Genomic DNA, 14,001 nt, shown 5'->3' with positions numbered 1-14,001 from the left:
GCTGCCTGAGCCCGCAAACGTCTCCCCTCCCTTGCTCCCTCCGTGGCGCCGTCCTTAAAAGCCAGACACCGGAGCTGCTTCCTCCGGCGCGTGCCCCGTGCCGCCCCACGCGCCCCTGCCTTGGGCTCCCGCTCCTACTCATTTCTTGGGTGTCCCCCAGTGTTCCCAGAGAGGCGTCACACCGGAGGAGCCGTTCTCAACGGTGTTTTTCCCTGAAAACAGAGGGTAGAGATCTTCCCGGGGCAGCACATACGCTTCCCCAACGCCGAAACTTGTAAGAAGGGCCACGCCGTGTCGCATCATGTGGTTGTCAGCACCTGATCTGGCGTGGACACCTGGATGGTTTCCAGAGGTTTTAAAATTTATTTTATTTATTCTTGAGACACACAGAGCGCGGTTTCCAGGGTTTTGCTGTTCTAAGCGGTGCTCTGGCCAGTAGCCGTGGTGGTGCAGGCTGGGCACGGCGAGGCATCAGGCACCCGTTCTGGGCAGGTGGACGTACTTGCAGTCCCGACAGACGCCCGGTCACCGGCACAGCGGCGTCCTCACCTCCCTGGCCGCGTGCCAACCACAGTGAGTTCCCACCCTGTGCGTGATTTTTTCCCAAATCTAGTAGGTAAGGAGTTGCAACTCCGTGCGACTTTGATGTGCGAGGCTCCTACTGCGGGAGACCCCGCCCCACGGCTCTTTTGTACTTCGTTGGGCCCGCGCCTGGCTCACGTCTTGCGTCCCTTTTCCCAGTGGGCATCTCCACTCCCAACGTCAAAGGAGTCGCCAATTCTTTGGGCTCAGATGGGCAGCAGCAGCATGTGTGAGCGTGGCACGGCTCCACCCCCGCCGGCACTCGTGACCCTGCACACGCTCCCAGTCATGCCTCGGCTTGTGACCTGTGCCTCCCACCGCCCTCCTACGGTCTCCTGCGGCCCCACTACTCCCGCTGCACCCAGCCCAGTGGTGACACACTCTGCTGTCCGGCGGGGCTGGCCGCTCCATCCTCTTCTTTTTTCAGTTTCCTTGACCACGTTTTGCTTGTTCGTTTTCCGTGGACTCCAGAATCCGCTCCCCTGGTTCGGGTGGGGGGGAAGCTCTTTACCCCGCGACTCCCCCATGGCTGCTCCCGATGGTGCGCTGCTCCTGCTGCCCACACTCCGTGCGTCTCCCTGCCTCGTGCTCTGCTTCACCTGTCCCACCTCACACACTGGCACCACTGCCACTGCCTGTCCCTTATCCAGTCTCATCCTTTCCTTGTGACAAATGCCATTTCTTTTAAAAACGTATTTATTATTTTTTTTTAGAGATTTTATTTATTTGTTCATGAGACAGAGAGAGAGGCAGAGACATGGGCAGAGGAAGAAGCAGGCTCCGTGCAGGGAGCCCAATGTGGGACTCGATCCCAGGACCCCGGGGTCATGCCCTGGGCTGAAGTTGGTGCTAAACCGCTGGGCCCGGGGATCCCTGGGTGGCTCAGCAGTTTGGCGCCTGCCTTTGGCCCAGGGCGCAATCCTGGAGACCCGGGATCGAATCCCATGTCGGGCTCCCGGTGCATGGAGCCTGCTTCTCCCTCTGCCTGTGTCTCTGCCCCTCTCTCTCTCTCTCTATCATAAATAAATAAAAATTTAAAAATAAATAAATAAATAAACCGCTGGGCCCCCCGGGGCTGCCCAAACATATTTATTTTGGAGAGAGTGTGTGCAAGCGGGCAGGGGCAGGGGCAGGGCAGGGGGAGTCCTGAAGCCACCTGCACCCTGGGCGTGAAGCCCCATGTGGGGCTTGGTCCCCGGCCCGAGATCTGGCCGCAGCTGAACCAAGTGTCGGAGGCCCGGCTGCCCCCGGCTGCCCCCCCCCCGGCTGCCCCCCGGCGCCCCCAGCAGGTGCCTCCTCTTGCAGGTGCCTCCTGGACGGATGCCCTGGACCCGCCGCGAGGCCCGTCCCCCGAGCCGCAGCGAGGCCCAGACCTCCCGAGCCGCGGCTCTCCCCGGCCGCCCCCTCCAGCGGCCCAGCCCGGGCGCCCGTCCCCTTCCTCGGCGCCCCCGCACGGGGCTCTGCGCGCCTCCTCCCGCCCCGCCAGCCCCGGGCCCGCCAGTCCCCGTCCCCGCCGCGGCCCGACCTCCGGGCACCCCGCCGCTCCTCCCGGGGCAGCACATCCCGGCCTGGCCTCCCTCTGGCCCCCACGCCCCGCACCCGGCTCCTCCCCAGGGTGTGCGGACCCCGCTGCGCCCAGGGCCAGGGCCGCCCCCGCCTTCCTGCCTGCGGCTTCCTCGGGGCGGGGCTGCAGCCTGGGCCTGGAGGGCGGAGGGGTCCCGGGTCCGGGCTCTGGGGCTCGGAGGACTGGGGGCCACAGTCCGGGGCTGCGGGGTCCGGGGCCGAGCGCTGGGGATGCAGAGTCGGGGGCGTGGGGTCCGCAGCGTGGGGGGCGAGTTGGGGGTGCGGGGTCCAGGGCGTGCGGTCCGCGGTCTGGGGTCGGGAGCCCCGCCCCGCCCCGCCCCGCCCCCTCCTCGGGAGCCCCGCCCCGCCCCCTCCTCGGGAGCCCCGCCCCCTGCCCCCACCGGGCCCCGCCCCCGCCGCAGCCCACCCGGAAGCGCCGGCCTTGCCGCGCATGCTCGCCCCGCCCCCCGCGCGCTCCCCCGTCACGTGGGCAGCGTGGGCCGCGCCCGGAAGTCAGTCCCCCGGGAAACGCGAACTGCGCGGCCGCGGGTTCCGCCCCGGGCGCTCGGCCGTCGGGGGGCGCGGGGGCGCGGCGCGGCCGTGGGCGGAGCCGCCTTCCCACCCCGCGGGAGGCCGGGGCGCTGCTCCCTGCGCACGCGGCTGCCGGGGCGGAGCGCGGGGTCCCGGCCGGGGGTCACCGCAGCCCCCACCCCCGCGGCCCCAGAGCTCCAGGCCCGGCACCGCCCGCGCTGCGTGGCCGCGTCGTGTGTCCCGGGTCCCGCCGAGCCCCTGCGCACCCCGAGCGGCGGGGCCCTGACTCGGCCGGTTCCCAGCAGGCCCCGCGGCGAGCAGGTGACAGGCCCGGAGCCCCCCCCCGCGGAGCGCATCACCCCGCGCCCTCCCCGGTGACCCCCAGTCCGCGGGGCCGGGCGGCGGGGCAGGAGGCAGGGTCGCCGGGCAGCCCCGGGCCCCACCCCGCCAGCCCGTCCAGCACCGCGGGGTGCGGGGGCCCCGGAAGCGCAGAGTCACCGGGTCTGGAAAACCGGTAAAAGTGGAGAAAATAGACGCGGACGTGGGGCGCAGAGCGCGGGGAGCAGGCAAAGAGGCGCGACACGAACCCACGCTCCAGCGGCCAAGACCGCGGGTGCTCAGGGCCCGGCGGCCCAGACCATGATCCCGGGGCCTGGGATCGAGTCCTGCTCACCGGGGTCTGCTTCCCGCCCCGCCCTCCCCGTCCGCTCCCGGGCTCTGTCCCCGGCTGCTTCTCAGATGAGTAGAACAAAGGACAACGGAGTTTGAACGTCAGGGACCCGCGGTCCGGCCGAGCCCGACCCGCCCTAGCCCGGTGCCTGTGCATGGAGCCGCGCCGGTGTCGCATGTGCCTGTACCTACCCACACCTTTTTTTTTTCTCCTGAGAGATGAACTCAGAAGCGTGCGCATCCGGGGCGTACAGCCGAGGGGTTCTCTGCGTCTGGACCCCGGTGAGGACTGAGGCCTGGAGAGCTGTGGGTGCAGAGGTTCCACCAGCGCCAAAGCAGACGGCTGGGCAGGGACGGCCGGGCCTGTTCCCACCCCACCCCACCCCCGGCTCCTGCCTGTGACTCCCACGGCCTCCCCCCATGCAGATCCCGCTGGCCAAGGAGCCAGACCATGTGACGTTCTGAGCCAGTGGTCTGGGGTGGGGGGAGACACAGCACCCGTCCAGGGCACACCCCTGAGCGCCGCGTGCACACCTGTCCTTCGCTGGAACGTGATGCTCGTACCCAAGGAGAAAGAAATGAAGTCAGAGAGGAGGGTCGGCGTAGGCCGTGCTTCCAGCTGAGCTCCAGGTCGTGCGTTAGCCCCAGTAATCCTCGTCTTAGGAAGCAGAGGGAAGGAGAAGGTAAGAGGCCGGTGAACCTCAGGACATGCATCGCCGCTACCAGACTCACCCCAGCATCGCTGAGCGCCGGGCTAGGGCACCAATGGGAGTCTCCACTGCACGTGGCCCATCCTGCACCCCTAACTTTGAGGGACCACGACCCAGAAGAAGGAGGTAATCGCTGGTCCCACAGCGGCTCCACCTCACTCCTCCTCGGCCCCAGGGGCTGGAGTGTGTGAGCGCCGGGACCACGCCTCTGCCTGGGTTCAGCTGCCTTGAGTCACGGGTAGGGCCCGCAGGGAGGACTAGCGGCGCGGTGGTGCTTACACTGGCTATGACACGGCTACTTGTAACGAGCCGGGTTATTTTGCTGCCTGACCCTGTGCACTGTGCCTGAGTCTGAGATGTAACACAGGCAGGAAAGGTGGGATCGGATGGGGCACACGGGGTTTACCCCCCCCACCCCGCCCCACGAGCTGAGATGCCTCCAAACAGCAGGCATAGCTGGATGACCGGACGGGCTGAGAACGGGTGGTGGTGGAGGATGGAAGGATGGACGGACACGTGGATGGACCGAGATTGGTTGATGGATGCGTGCACAGTTTGGATGGAAGTGTGCACGGGTGTTCAGGGGCAGGTGCGTGGATGGGTGCCTGGGGGTGGACGCGTAGGAGAAGATGAACAGATGGAGGGAGGGATGTCGCCTGAGAACTCTGGAAGGTTTGGAAACTCCGCCTGCGTCCGTGGAACCCTGACTCAGTGTCCCGTCCTGCGTGCTGGGGGTGCAGGAGGGAGGGAGCCTTTCTCCTGGGCGAGGTCAGGGGGCCGTGGCCGGCGTGGAGCAGAGGCAGGAACGGGGTGAGGTATGCTCTGGGGCCTGGTCCCGGGGTGCTGGGGGGTTAATAACGGCAGGTGGCAGATTCCTGTGGCCCAATAGAGAAGAAAGGAAGTCTTTGGGGTGCCAGATGCTGACGGTGTGAGGTCGTGGCGGCGATGGCCTGGCTGGCTTGAGCAGAGGCTGGAGGAGATTCAGGCCGAGCCTGTTGGGGTGCGGAGGTGCAGCGAGCTGGCCAGTATGTCTGGAGCTGGAGGAGGAAGGCGAGGGGGGCAGGGGACAGGAGAGGCTGCGGCCACTGGAGACATTTCGACTTTGGCCTTGAGTGAGTGGGAGCCACTGAACCGTTGGGTCCCTGAGTGCGAAGCTCAGACTTGGCTTCTGGCCGCATCTTCCTCGCTGCCGTGTGCAAAGCCGAAGGAGCGGGGCCGGGGAGGGGGCTGCAGTAGTGCAAGACGGTAGTGCAGGGGGCGGGCCAGGGGACTGGGGCGAGATGCCAAGGCAGGAGGACCTTGGTTCTTGTGCTCAGGCTGCGTGGGCGCTGCCCCTGGGAGGGTGGCCACGCAGCTCGCTCAACCAGGCCCTGCCGGGTAGGGTCGAGTGCTCTGCGGTTCCCAGTGAGGGCTCCTGGGGGAGAGGTTTGGTCCACTTGGAAAGCTGTGGGACTGGGTCAGCCAGGGGGCGGCTGGGGGACGGGGTCCTCAGTCATCCTCAGGTCCGGGGGAGCCCTGTACCCTTGCTCTGCGGCAGCGTGGAACCAGGTGTCTGCGGGGAGAGACCCCCTTCCTGCAGGAGCTCGGGGCTGCTTGGCAGCCGGGACGTTCCCAGCCTCCCGCGGCCCTCAGGATTGGGGGCTCTCTGCATCTGGGATTGGGGGGCTTCCGGCCTCCTCGCAGCATCCTGGGACCTCCGGGGAGGCCTCGGGCCTCGTCCCCGCGACCAGCGCGCCATCTGGCGGCCCGCGCAGGACCCGCCTGTCCCAGGGATGCGCTGCGGGTCCGCGCAAACGTCCTCCGCACCGAGCGGCTGCAGACAGCGCCCTCCGCCCTCCCAGTGCAGCTGGCGCAGGTGGAGGTTGGGGTCCCGCCCCGCGGGGTGGGGACTGGGGAGACCCGGCCCTGCCCGGAGACCCGGCCGCGGGGGCTCCCAGGAGAAGGGCAGGCACGGGGGCTTTAGGCGAGGCTTAGGCAGGTGGCTCTGCAGGCAGGGGCGGGGGGGGCGCACTGGTCGGGGCAGGCAAGGCCTGGAATCCCCCCACCACCTCCACCAAGTAGGCGGTAACAGCCTTGCTGGGCTGCCAGTGTGGACGGGAGGCGGAGAGGCCGGTGGCCAGGGCCGGGATCTTATGGACAGGGACGGAGGGGGATGGGGGGCACCAGGGTGGTGACCTGGGCTCTGACCCGGCGCTGGGGGAGGAGAGAGCCGTGGGTGGGTCCTGGGAGTTGAGGGGGGGCCAGCACAGGCCTGGGTATTGAGGTTATGGGGGCCCGTGAGGGTGGGGGGGGCCAGGGGGTCGGTGGGAGAGAAGTGGGCCCTGGAGAGGTGGTCTCGGTGGAGGAAGCAGCCGAGGGTCCCAGAGCCCACCGGGGGTCTCTGAGCAGCTTGGGGGCAGCAGTCCCATTAGGGTGGGAGCTGGAGGGGCTCCAGGACCCCCAGGACCGCGGAGGGTCCACACCCAGCTGCCCTCTGCCCCGCAGTCCTGTCCCTCTGCTCAGTTCTCCCCTACGGTCACTGCAGCCTGTCCCCGAAGCTGCTCCATCTGGGGCCTCTGGAGGGGGCCCCTCTGTGGGAACCCAGTCTACGTGCCTAGGATGCTGTCTCGGGGTGCCCTCAGGTGCCCTCAGAATCCCTCCTGGGATGCAGATCACCGCCTGCATCCTCCCCGGGGACCCAGCAAGCTGACCGGCTGCCCAGGGCCGGTGATCACAGGGCTTGCTGCCCCTCCCTGGGCCCTGGCGGGAGAGGTTTGGGGACGCGGAGGAGGGGAGAGAAGGGGCCACCAGGGCTCAGGGGCGGCCGGGCCAGGATGAGCTCCGCTTACACACCGCCTCCCCGCCGCCCCTTCACCCCGACCTGTGATGGGGGGTGGGGGGCGGCGCTCCTGGCCGCGCCCCCCGGATAAAGTGATTATGTTTGTCTAAACAGGGTTCAAGCGGATTTCACGTGTGTGTTTTAAACTTACACGAGTGGCACCGTGTTCAGAATCACGCTGCTTCTGTACTTCCCGTTTGCCTCGAGGTGTGCCTGACACACGGTGCGGAGCCCGGAGCTAGGCGTGCAGTAGGTGGCCCTGCGGACTCCCAGTGCACGGGCGCAGCGGGCTCCCTTGTGTCCACTCGGGGGCGCCCCGACCTGGACCGCACACACCGGCTCTGAGCGGTTTGGAGCTTCATCCAAGGGACTCGGGCCGCACGCTCTCTTCCGCATCTCGCTTGCTTTCACTTAGGAAGATGTGCTCGGGATGCATCCATGGTTGGATGGAGCAATAGTGTTTTGGTTTTTTTTTAAGATTTTATTTATTTATTTGAGAGAAAGAGAGCGAGCGGAGGGGAGGGGCAGAGGGAGAGGAGGGGAATCTCCAGCTGACGCCCCGCTGAGCACAGAGCCTGATGCGGGGATCGATCTCTCGCCCCTGAGATGGTGACCTGAGCCGAAACCAGGAGCCAGCTGACCGAGCCCCCCAAGCACCCCTCGTGAGATACTGCTTGTAGGCAAAGCCTGTAATTCTCACTTTTCATTCTTTTTAAAAATGTAAAAAATTGAGATAGGATTCACCTACCATAAAATTCACCCTTTCGGAGGGTACAGCTTAGGGGCTGTTAGTGTTCACAGGGTTGTGCCAACATCATCCATCACCATCATCTAACTTCGGAGCGTTTCGTCACCCCAAAGAGAAACCCGGTCCCCATGTGCAGTCCCTCCCCCTCCGCACGGGCCGCCCCAGCTCTGCTCTGTGTCCCCGGACTTAACCTTTCATGTAAATGGAGTCACACAACAGGTGGCCTGTGGCGACTGGCTCCTTTCACGGAGCACGACGATTTGGGGACCGTCCACGCGGCAGCCGGCGCCAGTGCCTCGTTCCTTGTCATGACTGAGTATGTTCGCCGCGGAGGGACCGCACGTTGTTCATGCGCTCAGCTGCGGGCGGGCATGGGCTGGTTGTCCTCCGGGTCATCGTGACTGCTGCCACCGTGGACACACATGCACGTGCTTGTGCGGACGTATGTTTTTCAGTCTCGTGACCAGGTGTCTGGAAGCTGAATCTCTGGATCACACGGGAGCTGCCAGGCCTAAATTGCTGAGGGACTGGCAAAGTGTCTCCAAAACGCCTGCACCGTGTGCTTTCCCAGCAGTGACATACGAGGGCCCCTGGGTCCACATCCTCACCGACACTTGTTACTGGGTGTCTTTGGATGACAGCCATGCCAGTAGGGGTGAAATGGCATCGCCTTGCGATTTATTTATTCATTCATTCATTCATTCATTCATTCATTCATTCATCTATTTATTTATTTAAAGCTTTCATTTATTTATTCATGAGAACACACAGAGAGAGGCAGAGACACAGGCAGAGGGAGAAGCAGGCTCCATGCAGGGAGCCCGACGTGGGACTTGGTCCCGGGACCCCATACACTTAGGGGTCCCAGGAGGTCACGCCCTGAGCCAAAGGCAGATGCTCAACCGCTGAGTCACGCAGGCGTCCCATTCTGTGTTTTCTTCTTAGGGTTTTATGGCTCTAGTCTGTACGCTTAGGTCTGTGACTTTTTTTTTCTTTAAGAGAGAGGAAGAGAGAGAGCACAAGCGGTGGGGGAGGGGCAGAGCGAGAGGAGAGAGACTCCCCAGCAGGCTCCACGCCCAACACGGAGCCCGGTGCGGGGCTTGATCTCATGACCCTGAGTTGGTGACCTGAGCTGAAACCAAGAGTCAGATGCTTAACGGACTGAGCCCCCACAGGTGCCCTTAAGATACATTTTGAGGGATCCCTGGGTGGCGCAGCGGTTTGGCGCCTGCCTTTGGCCCAGGGCACGATCCTGGAGACCCGGGATCGAATCCCACGTCGGGCTCCTGGTGCATGGAGCCTGCTTCTCCCTCTGCCTGTGTCTCTGCCTCTCTCTCTCTGTGACTATCATAAATAAATAAGAAAAAAAAAAAAAGATTAAAAAAAAATTCAGCCATTTGAAAAAAAAATCTACAAATTAAAAAAAAAAAAAAGATACATTTTGAGGTAATTTTGAACATATTGGGAGACAGTGGTTCAAGTTCACTCCTTTGGTGCAGAACCTCAGTTGCCCTGGCGGCACTCGCTGAGGACCGCTCTCGTCCCACTTCTTGGCGCTCTCGCTGGAAATCAGTTCAGGATAAATGTCTGGGTTCACGTCTGGACTCTCGGTTCTGCTCTGGGGGTCCGGTCTGCGCATCGTCACGCCGGTGCCACACTGTCTGAATTACTGTCGCTTTGCATACATCTTGAAATCAGAAAGTGTGACTTCCCTTTGTGCGTTTTAAAGATTGGTTATTTGGGGGTCTTTTGCATTTCCACGAGAATTTTAGGATCAACTTGACTGTTTCTCCACATCTTCGCCAATATTTGTGGTTTTCCATTTCTAAATCATAGTCATCCTGGTGGGTGCGTAGTGATGACTTATTGTGGTTTCACTGGCATTTCCCTAGTGACTAATGATGTTGAGCATCTTTTCATGTGCTCATTGGCCATCTGTGTGTCTTCTTTGAGAAATGTTTGTTTAAATATTTTGCTTTTTTGGGGGCAGCCCCGGTGGCGCAGCGGTTTAGCGCCGCCTGCAGCCCAGGGCGTGATCCTGGAGACCCTAGACCGAGTCTCATGTCGGGCTCCCTGCACGGAGCCTGCTTCTCCCTTTGCCTGTGTCTCTGCCTCTCTCTCTCTCTGCATCTCTAGGAATAAATAAATAAATAAATCTTTAAAAAAATAAATATTTTGCTTTAAAAAAAAAAAAGCAGGCTCCATACTCAGCATGGAGCGCAACATTGGGCTTGAACTCATGACCCTGAGATCAAGACCCAAGCTGAGATCCAGAATCGGATGTTCAACCAACTGAGCCACCTGGGTCCCCCTCTTTTGCTTATTTTTCAGTTGTCTTTTTAGTTTTGTTTTGTTGCTGTTGTCAAGTTGTAGGAGTTCTTTATATATTCTGAATATTAATCTCTTATCTGATGTAGGATTTGCAAATACTTTGTCCCATTATGTGGATTGCCTTGTCCTTTGATTTAGAAGGTTTTCTAATTTTTTTTTAAATTTTTTAATTTATTTATGATAGTCACAGAGAGAGAGAGAGAGAGGCAGAGACACAGGCAGAGGGAGAAGCAGGCTCCATGCACCGGGAGCCCGACGTGGGATTCGATCCCGGGTCTCCAGGATCGCGCCCTGGGCCAAAGGCAGGCGCTAAACCGCTGCACCACCCAGGGATCCTGGTTTTCTAATTTTTTAAAAAAGATTTTATTTATTTATTCATGAGAGGCACAGAGAGAGAGGCAGGGACACAGGCAGAGGGGGAAGCACGCTCTGCGCAGGGAGCCCGATGCGGGACTCGATCCCGGGACTCCAGGATCACGACCTGAGCCAAAGGCAGACACTTAACCGCTGAGCCACCCAGGCATCCCTTTACCCCATATTTTATTCTGAACTTAATAGCATTAGTTCTTACGTTTAGGTCTTCGATTTATTTTGAGCCAATTAATTAATTAATTATTTAAAAAATAAGCTCTATGCCCAATGCGGGGCTTGAACTCATGACCCCAAGATCCAGAGTCACATGCTGAGCCAGCCAGGGGCCCCATGAGTTAATTTTTGATTATGACATGAGGTGAGGGTCCAACGTCATTCTTTTGCTTGTCAGTGGCCGGTTTTCCCAGCACCATTTGCTGAAGAGACTGTCCTTTCCCCACTGAGTGGTCTTGGCACCTTCGTCAAAAACCGAGAGGCCTACGTGTGCAGGTTTGTTTCTGGGCTCTCTGTCCTATTCCGTTGGTCTCTACACCCATCCTCGTGCCAGGGCTATACTGTTCTAATCACTGTAGCTTTGCAGTAAGTTTCGAAGTCAGGAAGTGTGAGTTCTCCGACTTTATTTTTTTTCAAGACCGCGGGGGCTACTTCGGGCCCCTTGCAATTCCACGTGCATTTGAGGATTGGCCTTCCTATTTCTGTGGGGGAGGCTTCTGGAAGCTTCATGGAGACAGTGATGATTGCTTTGGGTAGTACTGACCCTGAACAATGTTGAGTCTTTTTTTTTTTTTTTTAATGTTGAGTCTTCTGATCAGTGGGCACAGGTGTCTGTTTATGCAGGTCCTCTGAAATTCCTTTCAGCCATGCTTTATAGTTCTCAGCATTCAAGGCTTTCGCCAACTTGGGTAGATTTATTCTTAAATAGTTAATCCTTTTTTTTTCTTTCTACCAACTTGATGGACTTATTCCTAAATATTTAATTCTTTTTTTTTCTTTCTTTCTTTCTCTATCTCTCTCTCTCTTTTTATTTTTATTTTTAATTTTTGAGAGAGAGTGTGCATGCACGTGGGAGGGGGGTGGTGCTGGTGGTAGTGGAGGGGGGCGAGGCAGAGGGAGAGGGAGAGAGAATCCTGAGCAGACGCCCTGCTGCGCTCAGAGCCCCAAGTGGGCTCCATCTCACGCCCCGGGATCGTGACCTGTGCGGTAAGGGAGAGTCAGACGCGGAACGGCCTGAGCCAGCCAGTCAATATTTAAAAATAAATATTTAATTTGTTGAGATGCTGTTGAGGATGGAACTGCTTTCTTAATTTCTTTTTGTCTCTTGAATTATTTTTTTTTGATCTTAGCACTTGCTACTGCCTAACATTTAAATACATTTTTTGTCTCTCTCTCTCTCTCTTTTTTTTTTTACTAGAATAAAACTTCCATAAGGGCTGGAGCTTTGATTTGTTTACTGCCATAGTCTTGGATCTTAAAACAGTGTCCCGCACACAGTTCCGCACGTAACTGTTGAGTGCACGAATGGCCAGAGGACGTGTCTGCCTAGGTTGGCGTTCGCTCTACTGACCAGAGTTTTCCCCCTTGTGCCACCGTGAAGGCCGCTACACGAGGCGTCGGTCAACATGCTCCGTGCAATGGAGGTTTTATTTTTATGGCAGAAATTCTCAATCGGGGGAGTGATACCTATTTGTCTTTTTGATGTTATTTGTGGTTGACAGGCTGCTTTGCGAGGCGCCTCCACCAGCCTGAAGGTCCCTGACCCCTCCACCCCAGAACCACGAGGCACTAGCCCCCGTCCAGGGTCTGGCGGCCTAAGGGTGGAGGCCTGTGTCACTGGTGCTGTACTGGGCATCTCCCCAACAGGGAGTGAATGCATGTGTGTAGTGGCCACTTGTCTTTGTCTTCCCTGAATTGTTTATTTATACCTTTGTCCATCTTTCTTTCTTTTTTTTTTTTTTTTTTTTAGATTTTATTTACTTATTCACAGAGAGAGGCAGAGACACAGGCAGAGGAAGAAGCAGGCTCCATGCAGGGAGCCTGATGTGGACTCGATCCCGGGACCTTGCGATAGTGACCTGAGCCAGAGGCAGACGCTCAACCGCCGAGCCACCCAGGTGTCCCTTCCTTCCTTCCTTCCTTCCTTCCTTCCTTCCTTCCTTCCTTCCTTTCTTTCTTTCTTTCTTTCTTTCTTTCTTTCTTTTCTTTCTTTCTTCTTTCTCTTTCTTTTCTTTCTTTCTTTCTTTCTTTCTTTCTTTCTTTCTTTCTTCTTTCTCTTTCTTTTCTTTCTTTCTTTCTTTCTTTCTTCTTTCTTCTTTCTTTCTTCTTTCTTTTTCTTTCTTTTGTTTTCAGGTGTCCCTTTCTTAAAAAAGTTCTTAAAAATCATTTCTTGGGGGCAAATGGCTGGCTCAGTCAGAAGAGTATGCATCTCTTGATCTCAGGGTTGTGAGTTCGAATCCCACACCAGTTAAGCGATGACTTAAACAAATAAAACTTTAAAAAAATGGTTTCTTTTCACTTTCCCAAAGCCTTTTCTGTATTATAGATATTCATCATTTGTCTGTTGTCTGCTTTACAAATATATGTATTTTTTCCAAAGTTACCATATTTTAAAAAGTAATCTCTACCTCTAATGTGGGGCTTGAACTCACAGCCCTGAGATCAAGAGTCCCAACTCCACTGACTGAGCCAGCCGGGTGCCCCCCCCCCCATTTATCACTTTTTTTTTCATTTACCATTTTTATATTGAACTTGTTTACTGTTTCCTGTTCTATACAAAATGCAGTATTTCCATGGAGCAAATAATGTCTACCTTTCTTTTATAGTTTTAGGGGACCTTGCTTGGATTAACATGTTTTTTTCAACCTGAGTTACATATATGCTGATCTCTTTTCTTTCCCCTCCAATTTTTCAATTTCTATATTTAATGATTTAGTCAATCTGGTTTTGCCACTGACACGCTATGGGAGATTTTCCTACGGATGGTTGTCTCGTGCCGACACCACTTACAGAGCAGCCGGGCCTTTCCCCCTGAAGCCACCTTCCTCTGCTGTCCTGGCTGAAATTCACCTGTAGATTGGTGACGATTTCTAGAATTTCCACTCTGGTCCGGGGATTTGTCTGTCTATTCCTAAAACAGTTCCACATTTACTGGGTTATAGTAGCGTTAGAGGTTGGCCTAGTATCTGGGAAGGCAGACTGTCCTTTGCCCTTTTGCATCTTTTATACTTTATCCCCTTTTGCTCTTTTCTCAGCTATTGTGGGCATTTACTTGCATGCATCTTTTTTTTTAAGATTTTATTTATTTTTAAGATTTTATTTATTCATGAGAGATAGAGATAGAGAGAGAGGCAGAGACACAGGAGGAGGGAGAAGCAGGCTCCACGCTGGGAGCCTGACGTGGGACTCGATCCCGGGACTCCAGGATCGCGCCCTGGGCCAAAGGCAGGCGCTAAACCGCTGAGCCATCCAGGGATCCCCAGATTTTCTAGTTTAAAATCTCATTACTGGAATAGAAAAAAAGGGCACCTGGGTAGCTCAGTGGTTGAGTGTCTGCCTTCAACTCAGGGCGTGATCCTGGGGTCCTGGATCGAGTCCCGCGTTGGGCTCCCGGCATGGAGCCTGGTTCTCCCTCTGCCTGTGTCTCTGCCTCTCTCTCTCTCTCTCTCTCTCTCTCTGTCATG

The 14,001-nt window shown here is 57.8% G+C and overlaps 1 long non-coding RNA gene across 2 annotated transcripts; it reads left to right on the top strand.

Moving 5' to 3' along the window:
* Positions 1–2,700: 2,700 nt before the first annotated feature.
* Positions 2,701–12,349, top strand: LOC121492412. Of its 2 annotated transcripts, XR_005988228.1 has the most exons (4): positions 2,701–4,028; positions 10,716–10,813; positions 11,736–11,961; positions 12,288–12,349. It is a non-coding gene; the product is annotated as an uncharacterized LOC121492412 (long non-coding RNA). The 2 variants fall into 2 exon arrangements; XR_005988227.1 differs by lacking the exon at positions 12,288–12,349 and having other exon boundaries at positions 11,736–12,279.
* The last annotated feature ends 1,652 nt before the right edge of the window (positions 12,350–14,001 follow it).

The sequence above is a fragment of the Vulpes lagopus genome, chromosome 6 (genome assembly GCF_018345385.1).
Source record: "Vulpes lagopus strain Blue_001 chromosome 6, ASM1834538v1, whole genome shotgun sequence".
Classification (NCBI taxonomy): Eukaryota; Metazoa; Chordata; class Mammalia; order Carnivora; family Canidae; genus Vulpes; species Vulpes lagopus.
The sequence above is the reverse complement of the archived record's forward strand: the minus strand, read 5'-3'. Positions and strand labels throughout refer to the sequence as shown.